Raw genomic sequence first — 19,495 nt, 5'->3', positions numbered from 1 at the left:
GATTGATAAAACCTACGTTATCCGCCATTTTGTAGCGGCGGCCATCTTGAATTTATAATGACAATGAATAAACATAATTGTAATGTCACCAAAATCCAAAGTGTATACAAAATTTCAGATTAATCGGTTGACAGGAAGAGGGTGAAATTTGAATTACTAAATTTGACCCAAGAATAAATAATAAATAAAACAAACGGGGTGAGCTAAATAAAACCATTTAAAAAATCAAGTCCTTAAAAAAATAAATAAAAAAATGCACGTCCTTAAAAAAAAATCCACTTCCTTAACAAAATAAATACAAAATCGACTTCCTTAAAAAATAAATAAAAAATCCACGTCCTTAAACAATTATTTCTTAAAAAAATTAATAAAAATCCCAAGAAAAAATTATTATTTAACAAAAAAATCTACGTCTTCGAACATTTTTATTTAAGAAAAAAATCTACGTCTTTGAAGATTTTTGTTTAAAAAAATCCACGACTCAGAAAATTTTTATTTAAGAAAAAAATCTACGCCTTTGGAAATTTTTATTTAAGAAAAAAATCTACGTCTTTGAAAATTTTTACTTAAAAAAATCCACGTCTTTTAAAATAGTATTTAAAAAATCCACGTCTTTTAAAAATGTATTTAAAAATATCGTCGTCTTTGAAAATTTGTATTTAAGAAAAAATCAATTCCTTTGGAAATTATTAGTTAAAAAATCTAAGTCTTTGAAAATTTTTAGTTAAAAAATCTAAGTCTTTGAAAATTTTTATTTAAGAAAAAATCAATTCCTTTGTAAATTATTAGTTAAAAAATCTAAGTCTTTGAAAATTTTTATTTAAGAAAAAACCTCCTGTTTGAAAATTTCTTTTTAAAAATAATCCACGTCTTTGAAGATTTTATTTAAAAAATCCACGTCCTGGAAAACGTTTATTTAAAAAAATCCACGTCCTGCAATATTTTTATTTAAAAATCCCATTCCTGGAAAATTTTTGTTTAACAAATCCACTTCCTGGGAATTTTTTAATAAAAAATCCACGTCCTTGAAAAATTTTAATTAAAAAATCTGCGTGCTTGGACATTTTTTTAAAATACGTAAAGCAATCCTAATGGAATAGACTTACAGAATAGAAATTTTTTGGGACTTTTTTTTTTTTTTAAACTGGATACTTCAGGTATTTCCCTATTTCTATTCCTCCTCCTGTCTGGCATAATACCAAATCATCACAATTATATTTACTTGAAAGCTTTTCATTGTGATTACTTGGAAGTTGTATATGAAGGATAAAAATGGAACAATAGAATACTACAAAAGCAACAACATCATCATATAACAGCTTTAAATCTTGGAAATAAATTTTCGACGAAACAACTTTGTTTGTTGGCTATTGAAACTGATTTATGAAATGGATGCATTTTCTACATCGGAGGTATTGTTTTGTGTTCTGTGTATTTCTGTGGATTTTGTAATGGTGTCAAGGTAGGAAAAGCCAAATACAAAATAGGCTTACAAACTGTGGAATCTATATATATAAAAATGGTGTAAAAAATGTATAGTAATTCATAAAATGAGAACGGCTAGGCCGATTTCTGTAAAATTTTTTGTCAGTTATTCGTATTTTCGAGGAGAAGGTCTTTACGGAAGAAAATTTTGGAAAATCTCTCTGGAAAAGTCGGAAAATTGGAAAAATCGAAAATTGAGTTTTTTTATGAAATTTAATTCCTTAATAGCGAGACGAAGTTCGACGGGTCCGCTAGTATTTAATAAAAATGAAAGGTATTTCTAGATGAATGTTTGTAGATGTAATGGTTAGTAACGTTAAAGGATAAAGCACAGGTGATAGGTATACCACATATAAATACCATTCAATTGTGGAAAGAAATTAAAGAATATTTGCTATGGGCCATCAGGCCAAAATTGTGGATTTTTTAAAGAAAATTAATTCCCTATTCCCCACATTGCTGACCCCACAAGTTAACCCATCCTTGCCACTTTAAATTAACCTCCAATTTGCCCAACTTCACCAACCTGAATTGAATTAATAAAACCCCACTAAAAGGAGCAAAGTATGCTACCCCAATTGTTGAAAGAACGGAGAGAGAGAGAGAGTTAAGTTACGTTAACGGCAAATACATGTGAATATGCATTCAACAAAGAAAAAAACATAAAACGAAATACACCAAACGGCAAGAATGCACAAAAAACACCCAAAAATTTTCTTCCACCAAGGATTTTATTGAAAAAGTTTAATAAGAATTCTTTTCTTTGTTCGCTTAAGAGCTCTGAAATAGTTAAGCCGGAGGAGTTGTTCTTCAATAATGGCAAAAATTTCTTTTTCATTTTAATTGCAACTCGCATAAAATTTTAATAGGAACTTTTTTTGAGCTAAACTGGCGAATTGCTGTATGTAAATGTGTGTGTGTGAGAGAATGTGTGCTTGCCCCAGCCAACAGCATTTTGCGCACTGCCTGAGCAAGCGAATGAGCGTTTAATTAAATTAATTTGAATTGAGTTTCTTTCTTCATGCCATAGAAACTTCTTGCACATGGTAGGTGGTGGAACGACCATAAATTCATGTAGATTTTATGCAAATCTCTTTGACTTTTGTGGGAAATGTGGATAAGCTAAATAAAATTAAAATTTATTATGTCACTTTAAACAAAAATATTTTGACAAAAATAACACCAAAACAATCCATGTTTATTTATCTAATCAAATTATGTGTTACACGCTCCCATACGCACACATGACATTCTTCTATATGGTTTCCTATTTTTGATTCCGGCACGTTTTCTCAGGCGTAAACTTTTCATTTTGTTCTTGTTGTTATTGGCAGGATGTATGTTTCATGTTTGTTTGTAACTTCCCCCTTTTGTTGTCCTTTTTTTGCTTTGTTCGGAAGCAGCATTGCGTTGCGTGTATAGCATTTTCTAGACACGTAAAGCTAATTTTCTAAATAAAAAAGAAATAAGAAAGAAACTTTATGACCCCTCCTGCAACGTAAGATATAATAAAAAGAGTATCAAAAAAAATGTTTTTCTAAGTTTTCACCAAAAAATTCTTTCTTTTGTTTCTGCCAAACACCAACTTTGGTTTAATGAAAGGCCTTTGACATTTGCCGGAGCATAGAAATCTAATTTTAAAGAGCAGATTACCGAGTGGTGTTATTGTTAACAAATAGATTTTAGATAGTTTTCAAAAGATAACAGATGTTTCGCACCACTGGAACATGTGTGTGACCCAGATTTTATTGAAACTTTAGAATATGATGAGGAGGCCTTTATGATGTTACCCCAAGGATTACCAGGGCAATAAGTGTGGAATTTCAAGACATGGATTTTTTAATTTGGTTTCTTTCAAGGACTTATGACCTAGTTCACAAAGACGATTCGAATTCAAATTCGTTCGTACTACCAAACACCTGTTTGTAATTCGAACGTTTTTGAATTCGAATCGTTTTAGAGAAACTTGCCATTATTATATACCCTCCACTATAGTATGGAGGGTATATTAAGTTTGTTTTTACGTTTGTAACGCATTGAAATACTCATTTGCGACCCTATAAAGTATTCTTGATCAGGGTAAAATTCTGAGTCGATCTGTGCATGTCCGTCCGTCTGTCTGTGGTAATCACTCTAGAATCCACAAAAATGGAGATAGGACGATAGGAAACTTTGGGAAAATGCGTCTTTTGTTTGCAGGCAGGTCAAGTTCGATGATGGGCTATATCGGTCCAGGTTTTGCTATATCCCCCATATCACGGTACCCCCCAAATTTCCGGTATTTTGACGTTTTTCAGACCGATTTAGCTATAATTCGACATTTAGGGTTCTTAAGTGTCAATAAACTTATATAATAAAACATGTGGTCATAGGTCCACGTTTTGGTGTAGCTCCCATATAACGGTACCCCCCCGATTTACGGTATTTTGACCTTTTTAGCTAAATTTTCAGACCGATTTAGCTATAATTTGACATTTAGAGTTTTTAGTGACCAAAAAACTTATATTCGAAAAACTATGAACTTAGGTCCATGTTTTGGTATAGCCCCCTTATAACGGTACCTTCCGATTTTCGGTATTTTGAGAATTTTACCAATAATTTTAAACCGAATTAGCTGTAATTTGAACATTTGACATTTGAAGTTCTTAGTGGTCACCACACCCCTCCACCAAAAATTGTCAAGAAAGGTCCATGTATGGATAAAGCCCCGATATTACGGTACCTCCAGATTTTCAGTAATATGATGATGTAAACTACAATTTTAAACTGAACTAGCAGTAATTTGAAATTTGAAGTTCTTAGTGGTCACAACACCTCTCCATCAAAAATTGTCAACATAGGTCCATGTTTGGATATAGCCCCCATATAACGGTACCTCCCGATTTTCAGTAATTTGACAATTTTAGCTACAATTTTTAACCGAACTAACTGTAATTTGACATTTAAAGTTTGTAGTGGTCACTACACATCTGCATCTACAATTTTCAACGTAGGTCCATGTTTGGATATAGCCCCAATATAACGATACCTCCTGATTTTCGGTTCTTTGAGGATTTTACTTAAAATGTTTAACCGAACGTAGGTCAATGTTTTGGTATAGCCCCAACACAAACCTCCTGATTTTCCGTACCTTAGCTTTATTTGTTGGCCGAATTTTCTGTAATTTCAAATTTAATAGCCAACAAAAAATTCTGCCACATAAATTGTTCATTCAAATTCATATTTTCGTATAGCCCACATATAGGGGTACCTCCGAACTAGCTGTTAATGACATTTGAAGTTCCCACGTTATGTACCGATTTTCGGTATTTTGAGGATTTAACTACAATTTTTAACCGAATTAGGAGTTATATGACATTAAAGGCTCCCATCAAAAACTGTCAACATAGGTCCATGTTTTATTATAACCCCTATATAACGGTACCTCACAATTTCTAGCCCACCAAAAATTGTCAACATACATAGTAAGATATAGGCACCATATAAAAGTGCCTCCCGAATCAAGCATTTTATGTACATTATCTGACATTTTAACCTACCCACTTAAATTTGGGGACAGGATTGAAGACCAATTATTCCATTTTAGTTCAGAATATTTTAAGGTGGTGGGTATGAAAAGTTCGGCCCGGCGGAGTTCAAGGCTTTTTTACTTGTTTTTTATTTAATATTTTTACGGAAATTATTATTATTATTTTTTAAATATGTTTTTAAGTATTTTTAAGGGTTTTAAGGAGCATGGAATTTTAAATTTTTTAGGAACGTCGATTTTTTAATTAATTTTTAAAAAGGCGTGAATTTTTATTAATATGCTTAAGGACATTGATTTATATTTTTTTAACTACGTGGATTTTTTTAATTACTTTTATGGATGTCGTTTTTTAATTAATTTAATTTATAAGTTACATTTTCAAGAATGTGTATTTTTTATTACTTTTTAAAGGACGTTGACTTTTAATTAATTTTTCGAGGATGTCATTTTTAAATAATTTTTTCAAGGATATTTTAATTAATTTTTACATGGACGCGCATTTTTGATTTATTTTTTTTAAATACGTTGATTTTAAATAATTTTTTTTTTCAAGGACGTGGAATTTCTAATTAATTTATTTCAAAGACTTGGACTTTTAAATAATTTTGTCAAGTTATTGATTATTTAAATTAGCTTTTTAATTATTTTGTTAAATAATTTTGCCAAAAATCCCCGAAGCTTTAGAAAAATTCTTCAAAAATTCCCGAAGCTTTAGAAAAATCCTTCAAAATTCCACGAAACCTTTAAAAAAAATATCTTAAAAAATCCACGAAAAATTCTTCAAATTTCCTGAAGCGTTAGAAAAGATCTTTAAAAATCCCCAAAGCTTTAGAAAATTTCACGAACACTTAAAAAAATATTTAAAAATTCACGAAAATTTCTTTAAAAATCCACGAAAAAGTCTTTAAAATTCACGAAGTCTAAAACGATTTTTTAAATATCCACGAAAAATCCTTTAAAAAGTCTTTTAAAATCCATGAAGTCTAAAAAAAATTTTTAGAAAAATTATTTTAATTGAATTAATTGAGCTAATTAATTAATTAAAAACTTCATAAAAAATGGCCTCCGTCCTAAAAAGACAATAATAAATAAAATTCACAGCAGAGCCCGGCTGCCCCGGCTGAACCTGGGTCCTCTCCAACAAACAGACAATGTTGTCGAGGTCTTAGCATTCTAAGCCACTGCCAATCTATCATATCAACAAACTTGCCGACATGATATCAACAAAAACTTCAGAAACTGAAAGCATTACAATTCATGAAGGAAACCCCCCTTCGATTGTACATGTGTATGTATTGAGAAAATGATTCCTAGACAAGACACTAGGGTGACTTGATAAAGAAAAAGACTTCAAAAAAATACTTCATATCTACAAAGTTGTAAAAAATGGTTGTATAAATAGAAGTTATAAAAATCAGCCTTTGTCTTCTAGCCATTAACACATAAATACGCCTGATGAGCTGGCTAATAAAAACCACCAGCGAAACGATCGTAGCGTAATGGTTGAGTGTGTGTATTTCGCTAGAATTCATTTTTCAATACAAAACTCCTTAGGCCATGTTAGCTCGATTAATTCAATTAATTAATTAAAAACATCATAAATAATGGCCTCCGTCCTAAAAAGACAATAATAAAAAATTCTTTTGACATCCATGAAAAAATTCTTTAAAAATCCACAAAAATTCTTTAAAAATCCACGAAGCCTTAACAAAAATATTTTAAAATCGGCGAAAAATTCTTTAAAAATCCATGAAAACTCCTTTACAAATCCACGTGGCCTTTAAAAAATATCTATAAAAATCCACGAAAAATTCTTCAAAATCTCCGAAGCCTTAGAAAAATCCTTTAAAAATGCAAATACGTAGCTTCCAAAAAATTCTTTAGAACTCCACGAAAATTTTGAAAAATTCATTTCTTATACATGAAGCTTTTAAAACAATTCTTTCACAATCTACGAAGCTTTTGAAAAATTCAGTTACAATCCACGAAGCTTTTCAATCAATTCTTTAACAATTAACGAAGATTTTGAAACATTTTTTAAAAATCCATAAAGCTTTTGAAAAATGCATCTACCATGCATTTGAAAAGTTCTTAAAACCTTTTCGAAGCTTTTGAAAAACTACTCCACTCCACTAAGCTCAAGGGCGTTGATTTTTTAAAAGGACGCGGATTTTTAATTTAAATATTTTAATAATATTTTTTTCATTGACGAGGATTTTTAAACTAAGTTTTTTAAAGACGTGGATTTTTAAATTAATTTTTCAAGCACGTGGAATTTTTAGGTAAACTTTATTTTATTTATTTAGTTTTAACTTTTTTTAATTCATTTTTAATAAATTTATTCAAAGACTTTCAAGAATTAAAATTTATTTTATTAATTAATTTTTTAATTTTTTTAAATAATTTTAATTCCATCTTTTCAGGGGGGTGGATTTTTTAATTAAACTTTATTTATTTTACTAATTAATTTTTAATTATTTTAAATTGATTTTTAATGAATTTTTTCAAGGACGTGATTTTTTTGTTAATTATTCATAATTAATAATATTGTTTAATTTAGTTTTTCAAGGACGTGGATTTTTTAATTATTTTATTAATTATTTTGTAGGTCATAACAGCTCAACTCGAAAGAGAACTAGTTAAATAAAATCACTAAAAATGACCTTGGCCTTAATAAGGCTTAGTGGCTTAGTTATTTCTTTTTCATACTCAAGGAAGTACATTATTTTAATTAATTTTTCAAGAACGTGGATTTTTCCCAATAATCGTGGATTTTAAGGAAATATTCTCCAATAATCGCGAATTTTTTAAGGAATATTTTCCCAGAAATCGTAGTTTTTTAAGGAAATATTTTTCCAATAATCGCGAATTTTTTAAGGAATATTTTCCCAGAAATCGTGGGTTTTTAAGGAATATTTTCCTAATAATCGTGGATTCTTAAGGAATATTTTCCCAATAACCATGGATTTTTTAAGGAATATTTTCTCAATGATCGTGGATTTTTAAAGAAATATTTTGTCAATAATCGTGTATTTTTAAGGAATATGTTCCAATAATCATGGATTTTTTAAGGAATATTTTCTAAATAATCGTGGATTTTTTATGGTATATTTTTCCAATAATCGTGATTTTTTGGAATTTTTTAAGGCCGTGGATTTTTTAGTTATTTCTTTTTCATATTTAAGGACGTAGATTGTTTTAATTAATTTTTCAAGGACGTGAATTTTTTAATTTTTTTTTTCAACGACGTGGATTTTTTAACTAGTTTCTTAGTTAATTAAAAACTTCTTTGTTATCAGCAAGTGGATTTTTGAAATAATTTTTTAGTTAATTAAATATATTTTTCAGGAGGTGGATTTTTTAAATAATTTTTTAGTTAATTTAATATTTTTTGAAGATGTAATTATTCATTATTTTTAATTGATTTTTCCAAGGACATTGATTTTTTAAATAATTTGTTCAAGTACGTGGATTGTTTAATTAATTTTTTAGTTATTTTATGAATAAATTTTTAATTATTTTTATTGAATTTTTCAAGCATGTAAATTTTTTAAATAATTGTTATTGTTGTTATTTTTTAATTATTTTTTCAAAGTACTACTAATAAATTTTTCAAAGAGGTGGTTCGTTAATTTTTAATTATTTTTAAAAATGTTTTTATACCCTCCACCATAGTATGGAGGGTATATTAAGTTTGTCATTCCGTTTGTAACACATCGAACTAATCATTTGCGACCCTATAAAGTATGTATATTCTTGATCAGGATAAAATTCTAAGACGATCTAGCCATGTCCGTCTGTCCGTCTGTCCGTCTGTTGTAATCACTCTAGCGTCCGCAATAATTGAGATAGAGTGCTGAAATTTTGCACCCGAGGGTCTTTTTTCCATAGGCAGGTCAAGTTCGAAGATGGGCTATATCGGTCCCCTCTTTGGTATAGCCCCCATATAACGGTACCTCCGGATTTGAGGTATTTTGACGTTCTTCGCCACATTTGCAGACCGAATTAGCTATAATTTGGCACTTAGGGTTCCTAGTGATCAACAAACTTATATCCCAAAGGATATGGGCATAGGTCCATGTTTTGGTATAGTCCCCATATAACGGTACCCCCCGATTTTCGGTATTTTGAGAATTTTAGCCACAATTTGTATCCGAACTATCTGCAATTTGACATTTGAGGTTCTCAATGGTCATGAAACATCTCCACCAAACATCGTCAACATAGGTCCATGTTTTGGTATGGCCCTCATATAACGGTACCTTCCGATTTTCGGTATTTTGAGAATTTTAGCCACAATTTGTAACCGAACTATCTGCAATTTGACATTTGAGGTTCTCAATGGTCATGAAATATCTCCATCAAACATCGTCAACATAGGTCCATGTTTTGGTATGGCCCCCTTATAACCGTACCTCCCGATTTTCGGTATTTTGAGAATTTTAGCTACAATTTTTAACCGAACTAGCTGTAATTTGCCGTTTGAGGTCCTCAGTGGTCATGAAATATATCCACAAAACATCGTCAACATAGGTCCATGTTTTGGTATAGCCCCCATAAAACGGTACCTCCCGATTTTCGGTATTTTGAGAATTTTAGCCACAATTTGTAACCGAACTATCTGCAGTTTGACATTTGAGGTTCTCAGTGCTCATGAAACATCTACACCAAACATCGTCAACATAGGTCCCTGTTTTGGTATGGCCCCCTTATAACCGTACCTCCCCATTTTCGGTATTTTGACCATTTTAGTTACAATTTTTAACCGAAGTAGCTGTAATTTGACATTTGAGGTTCTCAGTGGTTATTAAACATCTCCACAAAACATCGTCAACATAGGTTCATGTTTTGGTATAGCCCTCATATAACCGTACCTCCCGACTTTCGGTATTTTGAGAATTTTAGCTACAATTTTTAACCGAACTAGCTGTAATTTGCCAATTGAGGTTTTCAGTGGTCATGAAAGGTCCATGTTTCGGTATGGCCCCCTTATAACCGTACCTCCCGATTTTCGGTATTTTGAGAATTTTAGCTAAAATTTTTAACCGAACTAGCTGTAATTTGCCAATTGAGGTTTTCAGTGGTCATGAAATATCTCCACCAAACATCGTCAACATAAGTCCATGTTTTGGTATAGCCCCCATATAACAGTACCTCCCCATTTTCGGTATTTTGAGCATTTTAATTAAAATTTTTAGCCGAACTAGCTGTAATTTGACATTTGAGGTTCTCAGTGGTCATGAAACATCTCCACGAAACATCGCCAACATAGGTCCATGTTTTGATATAGCCCCCTATATATCGGTACCTCCCGATTTTCGGTATTTTGAGAATTTTAGCCACAATTTGTAACCGAACTATCTGCAATTTGACATTTGAGGTTCTCAATGGTCATGAAACATCTCCACCAAACATCGTCAACATAGGTCCATGTTTAGGTATGGCCCCCTTATAACCGTACCTCCCGATTTTCGGTATTTTGAGAATTTTAGCTACAATTTTTAACCGAACTAGCTGTAATTTGCCGTTTGAGGTTCTCAGTGGTCATGAAATATCTCCACCAAACATCGTCAACATTGGTCCATGTTTTGGTATAGCCCCCATAAAACGGTACCTCCCGATTTTCGGTATTTTAAGAATTTTAGCCACAATTTGTAACCGAACTATCTGCAGTTTGACATATGAAGTTCTCAGTGGTCATGAAACATCTCCATAAAACATCGTCAACATAGGTCCCTGTTTTGGTATGGCCCCCTTATAACCGTACCTCCCCATTTTCGGTATTTTGACCATTTTAGTTACAATTTTTAACCGAAGTAGCTGTAATTTGACATTTGAGGTTCTCAGTGGTTATGAAACATCTCCACAAAACATCGTCAACATAGGTTCATGTTTTGGTATAGCCCTCATATAACGGTACCTCCCGATTTTCGGTATTTTGAGAATTTTAGCCACAATTTGTAACCGAACTATCTGCAATTTGACATTTGAGGTTCTCAATGGTCATGAAACATCTCCACCAAACATCGTCAACATAGGTCCATGTTTTGGTATGGCCCCCTTATAACCGTACTTCCCGATTTTCGGTATTGTGAGAATTTTAGCTACAATTTTTAACCGAACTAGCTGTAATTTGCTATTTGAGGTTTTCAGTGGTCACGAAATATCTCCACCAAACATCGTCAACATAGGTTCATGTTTTGGTATAGCCGCCATATAACGGTACCTCCCGATTTTCGGTATTTTGAGAATTTTATTCACAATTTGTAACCGAACTATCTGCAATTTGACATTTGAGGTTCTCAGTGGTCATGAAACATCTCCACCAAACATCGTCAACATTGGTCCATGTTTTGGTATGGCCCCCTTATAACCGTACCTCCCGATTTTCGGTATTTTGAGCATTTTAGTTACAATTTTTAACCAAACTAGCTGTAATGATCGGTATTTTGAGAATTTTAGCTAAAATTTTGTCTATTCAAAAATAATCGTCAATATAGGTCCATGTTTTGGTATATCCCTCCATATAACTGTACCTCCCGATTTTCGGGAAATTTCAGTGGTCACGAAATTTCTTCACTAAAATTCGTCAACATGGGTCCATTTTAGAGGGTCTACATTGTTTTGATGAAACTACTCTCAATTTGACTCTTGAAGTTGCCTGCAGCTATAAAACTTTTCCGCCAAAATATTTAAAGATAGGTTGACTCTTTGATATAGCCCCGTAGGTGGTACCTTTCACCTAGCTGAACACATATTTTTAAATTTGATAACACTGTGCAACAAAATGGAGGTGAAAGTCTGGGGCACGGAAAATTCCTCTAGGAGAAGTAAGGCCTTGGTGAGTATATTATGAACCCCGAAGGACAGATCCGCCGTGAGTCGAACTTTCGCGTTATGGCGTGATGAAATTTTTGTTAGCGACCGTGTGGGCCATCCGGAATTAACGTTATATCTTTGTTCACTGTTGCTTAAGTGCTATACAAAAACAACAAACAAAGACCGAGTTTTTCATATACACACACCAAAGGCTTTCATCTCCAAAAGGAATTATCTCTGCCCCAACATTTGTGTTCACAGTGTAATTTAAGCAATAGTGGGAGGTAGTAGGAGTCTATCCATTGTCGAAAAGTTGTTCCACCTAAAATTGTGAAAGGACTCTAATCATTCCATTTAAATTAAGACTATTTTATGGTGGAGGGTATAAAAAGTTCGGCCCTGCCGAACTTAACGACTTTTTACTTGTTAATATTTCCTTTAACTATTTTTTCAAAAATTTTAATTTTTTATTATTTTTATCAAGGACGTGGATTTTTAATTATTTATTTTTTTCAAGGACGTGAATTTTCTAATTAATTATTTTTTTCAAGGACGTGGATTTTATAATTAATTATTTTTTAAGGGCGTGGATTTTGTAATTAATTATTTTTTAAGGACGTGGATTTTTTAATTCATTATTTTTTTCAAGGAAGTGGATTTTTTAATTAATTATTATTTTTCAAGAACGTGGATTTTTTAATTAATTATTTTTTTTTCAATGACGTGGATTTTTTAATTAATTATTTTTTTCAAAGGACTTGGATTATTTAGTTAATTATTTTTTTCAAAGGACTCGGATTTTTAAATTATTTTTTTTTCAAAGACGTGGATTTTTTAATTATTTTTTTTTCAAAGACGTGGATTTTTTAATTAATTATTTTTTTCAAAGGACGTGGATTTTTTAGTTAATTATTTTTTTCAAAGGACGTGGATTTTTTTAGTTAATTATTTTTTTCAAAGGACGTTGATCTTTTAATTAATTATTTTTGCACAACAAAAAATTCAAAAATCTTCAATGATTGCGGTTAAACAACACTCTCTTCATTGCCACTCGACAGAAAAATCTCCAAACTGCAGCGACTTCCCTTCCTTCCCAATTATGAAAAATGAAACTAACCTCCCTTACCGACGAAAACATATCCCCCACAACAGGTATGTTACTTGTTTGTGCGTAAACACAATCTTGAATATTCTTCCACACGAATAAATATCCTATTGCTTTGCGAATATCCTATTATCTGGATACCACTCAACAGAAACGATACCTTTGAGCGTAAGACCACAAAAATAAAACAACAACAAAAAATAACGAAACATAAAACGATGAGTGCGTTGGAATTGTTGATCTGTTACTGACTTCCTGATTCCCACTAATACTCTGGCAAAGGATAACTGATAGTTTGCTGTTCTTAAACTTGCTTGGCTAAGAAAGCGAAGACAGAGGAAGAAGCAACAGCAGCACAACAAATTACTTTCATTTATTGCTTGAAATAAGAAGAAATAAGTATTCAAATAAATTTCTTTGAGGTTAACTTGCGAAATTTTTCCAAAGAGAAAAATGACTCTTTTGGGAGAGAAAAAATTTATGAAGTATTTGTGGCATTTGAGGGAACAAAAGGAAGATAAGTAAAAAGATAATCCTCATTATATATATCGCAAGCTTGGTTTAAAAGGTCTCAAAAAATGGTTGACCCTGTCGTCTATGAAGATTCCTTTCTTATTGCTTACAAAGATTCCTATCCTGGATTTTTTAAGAAATATTTTCCCAATAACCGTGGAGTTTTAAAGGAATATTTTCCCAATAATCGTGGATTTTTTAAGGAATATTTTCCCAATAATCGTGAATTTTTAAGGAATATTTTCCCAATAATCCTGGATTTTTTAAGGAATATTTTCTCAATAATCGTGGATTTTTTAAGGAATATTCTCCCAATAATCGTGGATTTTTTAAGGAATATTCTCCTAATAATCGTGGATTTTTTAAGGAATATTTTCCCAATAATCGTGGATTTTTTAATGAATATTTTCCCAATAGTCATGGATTTTTAGGAAATATTTTCCCATTAATCATGGATTTTTTAACGAATATTTTCCCAATAATATTGGATTTTTTTAAGGAATATTTTCCCAATAATCGTGGATTTTTTAAGGAATATTTTCCCAATAATCGTGGATTTTTTAAGGAATATCTTCCCAATAATCGTGGATTTTTTAAGGAATATTTTCCCAATAATCGTGGATTTTTTAAGGAATATTTTCCCAATCATCGTGCATTTTTTAAGGAATATTTTCCCAATAATCGTTGATTTTTTAAGGAATATTTTCCCAATAATCGTGCATTTTTTAAGGAATATTTTCCCAATAATCGTGGACTTTTTGAAAAACCCACGTTTATAAATCCAAATAAAGCTTTTGAAATCTTTAAAAATCCACCAAGCTTTATTTTGTTTAAAAACACACGAAAGCTTCGAAAATTTTTTAAAAAATCCACCAAGGTTTTTGAAAAATATTAAAAACTCAACGAAAAAAATCTTTGAAAAATAAAATCCTTTAAAATCTTTTTAATGTTTCTCAAAAATATTAAAAATTAACGAAGCTTTTAAAAACTTTTTAAAAATAAAATTCTTTGAAAAAGTATTTAAAAATAAAATTGTTTAAAAATCCACGAAGTTTTTGAAATACTCTTTAAAATTCCACAAAGTTTTTTAAATATTCTTTAAAATCCAGACAGTTTGGAAAAATTATTTAAAAATCCAAGATGAATTTGACAAATTCTGTAGAAATCCATGAAACTTTTGGATAATTCTTTAAAAATCCATGAAGCTTTTAAAAAGTTCCTTAAAAATACTAAAATGCTCAATAATATTTTTGAAAATTTTTCAGGAAAGTTAATTAAAACCTAAAACGTTCCTTCATTTTTGTGATTTTTGCAAGTTGTTACATTGAAGTTTCTTTTTTACCTTTACCAAACTATAGAAACGTTAAACTACAACCAAACTCAAACATCGAGCAAGGAAGAATAACTTTGTCTGGAATATTTCATTGGAAAATTAATTCCAGCAAGCTGTTTCCAAGAAACAAAATATAAAGAGAAAATTCAAAGAACAACAACAAGCGTCAGGTAAGAAATACCCTACAACTCTCCCCCTTCCCACCATTGCTATTAAAGATAGGAGCTGGTATTTCATATCATGTTTTCTGTCTATCCATGCCAAAAATTGTCTATCCAATTTGATTGAATTTGTAATCGAATTCTTTATTGACTGCTTATCAGCAGCCACCAGCCATAGAAGGGGGACAAGAGCTTGAACGGCAGAAGAAACACATTTATTATGAATGAGTATTCGAATTATTTTTTTTATTATCCTTAGTTTCAATGAAAAAAAAAAGAAAATGGCAACAACAAGTGAAATGCATTGTCAGCAGCAACACCAACATCGCCCATAAAACAATAAACGAAACCACGTTCAAATTGCCAATATTACTTTGCGTTCTAGAATTAGTGAAGAGTATTTTGCTTTAGATGAGAATCGGAAATTAGAAAAATTGTTCAATTTATAAATTTGATTTTGAATAATTCAACAAGGGGTTAGTTATTTGCATTTGCTTTTCGTTTCCACTTTATTTATATTCGACCACAATTCAATTTGATTGTAAGGAATAAAATTATATGTATATACAACAATTAAGGTCGGATTGTTTTAGTAAGTAAATGACATTTGTAAGAGGATTATTTACTAGGGTTTAAGGATTGAATTTAAAAGAAATCATAACTTATTGATAACAATAGGTACTTATGGGTGAGTAACAATATTACCTTTTTCTACAACTATCAGGTCAAAAACGAAACATAAGTAGAATTTTTTTCGTCGCAAAGGATATCTTATACAAAATATTTTAGTTCTTAAGACTATAAAGTGTTTTTGAATTTAACTATCCCAATATGGATTGCCATCGGTATCATCCCTGTAGCCGCTTATTTTCTACATGATACGTATCGTCTGGAAAATAAGACAAGACCATATGCATCTGTTATACTAAAATAAAATTTGTTATACCACACAAGTTGTGTCTCCGCTAAGTTGTGTCTTCGCAAATTAAAACCGATTTTATCTTCATTCACATATATATATTTTTTATATATTTTGTACACTCCAATACGAGTGAAAATGTGGCTCACCCAAATAATTTTATATCACAAATCACGGTGCTCTTGAAGCAAATTAAAATTGAAGCTGCTTGCACCTGGGAAGTTTTTGCGGATTCTGAAACTACAATGTTCATAGATGAGAAAAATCAAAAAACAAAAAAAAAATTCGCCGGAGAGCTTTTTAATAAATCGCGATTCAAGTTGACATTTTTAGGGGTTGTTTAGGTTTTCACGATTTTGCTTGGAAACCGAAAGTCCTATCAGAATGAGACTAACGAAAATTTTGTGTTTTGTGTTTTGTAGTTTTGTAGATCGTAGATTTTACCATTTTTGACATATAGAAGTTCAAATTGGGACAATGCACTGACTGTATCGCCCCCTTATAAAACAATAACATGAAGGGTACGCCTAAACTAACTTTACGTGAAAACCGCTTACACAGGGGAAGTTTTGGTGAATTCTGAAACAGCAATGTTCATAGATGAGAAAAATCCAAAAACAAAAAAATCGCTGTAGGGATTTTTAAATAAACCGCGGCCAAAATCCACATTTTTAGGTTTTCGCGATTTTGCTTGGAAACCCCAAGTCCTATCGAAACGGAGATAAAGAAAACGTTTAGCTGTGAACATTCTCTAGAGGATTAATGTTCATGATTTGTTCCCAGGCTGTACCATTTTTGAGAAAAAGAAACTCAATTTACATTTTTAGGTTTCGCAATTTTGCTTGAATACGGCAAGTCTTATCGATATGGGACCTGAGAAAATCTCAAAGCTGTAATAATTCTCTACAAGACTGGCTTAAGTAACTTATCCTAGGATGTACCATTTTTTTAGATATATAAGTTTAAGTTGGGAAATTGCAGTCATGACATTGTTTTATAAGGGGGCGATACAGAATTGAATTGTCCAAATTTGAACTTCTATATCTCAAAAATGGTAAAACCGACGAGAATACCATAAAGGTCAATCTTGTAGAGAATTTTCATAGCTACAACATTTTATTTAGTCCCATTTTCATAGGACTTATCAATGAACATTGTAGATTCAGAATCCACCAATCTTCCCAGGTGCAAGCACCTTCCATTTAAATTTGCTTCAAAAGTACCGTGATATATGTAAGTTAGGGTGCTACAGTGGTGCAAGGGTATGCACACCCGCCTTGCATGCTGAATACCCAGTTTTTATACCTCCCAGGATTTATGCTAACGAGGGTATATACACGTTAATACGGCAAAATGTGCTTCATCGAAATAACGGTTTTAGACCCCAAGTATGTTTGGACGAAATGTGTTTCAGACAATTTGGAGTCGATTTAGCAATGTCCGTCCGTCTGTCTGTCGCGCTGACTGGTTCGCACGATAACTCTCGAACAGATGAACCGATTTGTTCCAAAATTTGACTTTCGCAATATTTTGTCCAAACTTAGTTTAAGTTCGAAGATGGGTTATATCGGTCCACTCCTTTCCATACTTCCCCCACAAAAGTTCGAAAATGTTCGGCAAATTTGTGCGCACGATAACTCTGGAAGGGGTAACCGATTTGGGCATACTTTGCACATCGTGAAATTTCTACCTAACTTAGATGAGGTTCCAATATGGATAAGATAACTCTCGAACGGATCTGCCGATTTGATCCAAAATTTGGCCTTCATAATATTTGGTCCAAACTTAGTTTAAGTTTGAAGATAAGCCACATCGGTTCACTCCTTCAGGCAACTTACCCACAAAAGTTCAAAAATGTTCGGAAAAATTGTGCGCACGATAACTCCTGAAGTGAAGGACCGATTTGGTCCATACTTTACTCATCCTAATATATCTACCAGACATAGATCAGGTTTGAATATAGACTATATTTGTCCATTCCTTCGGGTACCTCCCACACAAAATTTCGGTTAAGTTCACTTTAAGTTCATGACTGACTTTGATTTCTGTTGAAGCAATCGCAATCGCTGTCTCAATTACGATGGTAAAAGTTTTTTCAGTGGCAAGCCATACATCTAGCGAAAAATGTAAAAAACCCCTATGGCACCATATGTAGTAGCTGGAGAGCAAAATAACTCTCGAACTGATATACCGATTTGGTCCAAAATTTGGCCTTCGTCATATTTTGTCCAAACTCAGTTTAACTTCTAAAATGGCCCATATCGTTCCTCTCCTCAGGATATCTCCACCACAAAAGTTCAACATTTGCGTCTAAGTGCAATTAAAGGTCTGTTCGGTCTGCTTTGGAAATGTATGTATACCTATGCTTTTCGTTGTTGTCCTGCTTACAGCGGTATTATGTTTTTCGTGGACAAGTCCATGCTTCCTGGCATACTGGTCCATCACTTATACAATTACCCACTGAAAAGACTAGTGGGCGCGATAAGATATGACTCCCAAAATAATATCCACTTCCATAATGGACTATGTCGGCCCATTCCTTTAAGTAGCTCCTCCGCAACACTTTTGATCTTGAATCCTAATCCATATTTTCGTCAGCAAGTTCAAATGTCCAAAAAAAGGCCACCGTAGATTAAAGTTTCAATTCACATAGGCTGTTGTTTATTTAATATTAATTTTGACGTATAATTGAATATGATCTTTTCCGGCCATGCACCATCACATTTTCAATGTTTCAGTGTAATAGATGGCGACATTTCCTGAGTTTCTTAGCCATGTACAACTTTTCTACAAGTAGTTCCTTAGAACACGCCGTTCGGTTTCGGCAATAAACATTAGGACTCACATCATTGAAGTAATATGAATCGGGGCGCACTCAGTGATATGAAAGAAGCCTCCCTTGTCCCTTTCTGGGATGTATGTGGAACAATTATTATATAGGACCAGATCCGTTTCCGTTCGTTCGTCTGTCGGGCTGGCTGGTTACACGATTACACTAAAAGGAAGTAAACGATTTGCTTAAAACTTTGTACATCGAAATATTTTTCTATTGTTATACCCTCCATATTATGGTGGAGTGTATAACAATAGAAAAATATTTCGATGTACAAAGTTTGAAGCAAATCCTTTACTTCCTTTTAGTGTAATCGTGTAACCAGCCAGCCCGACAGATTAAATTTGTCATTCCGTTTGTAACACATCGAAATTTTCATCGGAGACCCTACAAAGTATATATATTCTTGATCAGGGTAAAATTCTAAGTCGATATAACTATGTCCGTCTGTCAGTCCGTCCATCTGTTAAAATCAAGTAATTTGGTATAGAAGCTTCTATTGCTCCTAGGATGTTTGCTATTGCAAATGGGCTATGTCGATCCACGTTTTGATATAGCCCCCATAGAAGGGTACCACCCGATTTTTCGTTATTTTGAAGGTTTTAGCCTCATTATTACACCGAAATAGCTGAAATTTGGTACTAAGTCTTCGTTGGGGGTATAAAACATTGTTTGGTATAGCAGAAGTTTGGTATTTAGTCTTTGTTGGAGGTAAAACCCTTTCTGACTGAAATTCGTCGGTATAGGTCCACGTTTCGATATAGCCCCAAACATCGGTGCCTCTCGATTTTCGCAATT

The sequence above is a fragment of the Musca autumnalis genome, unplaced genomic scaffold, assembly GCF_047663935.1.
Source record: "Musca autumnalis isolate F117 unplaced genomic scaffold, ASM4766393v1 scaffold_1, whole genome shotgun sequence".
In the NCBI taxonomy this organism is placed as follows: Eukaryota; Metazoa; Arthropoda; class Insecta; order Diptera; family Muscidae; genus Musca; species Musca autumnalis.
The sequence above is the reverse complement of the archived record's forward strand: the minus strand, read 5'-3'. Positions refer to the sequence as shown.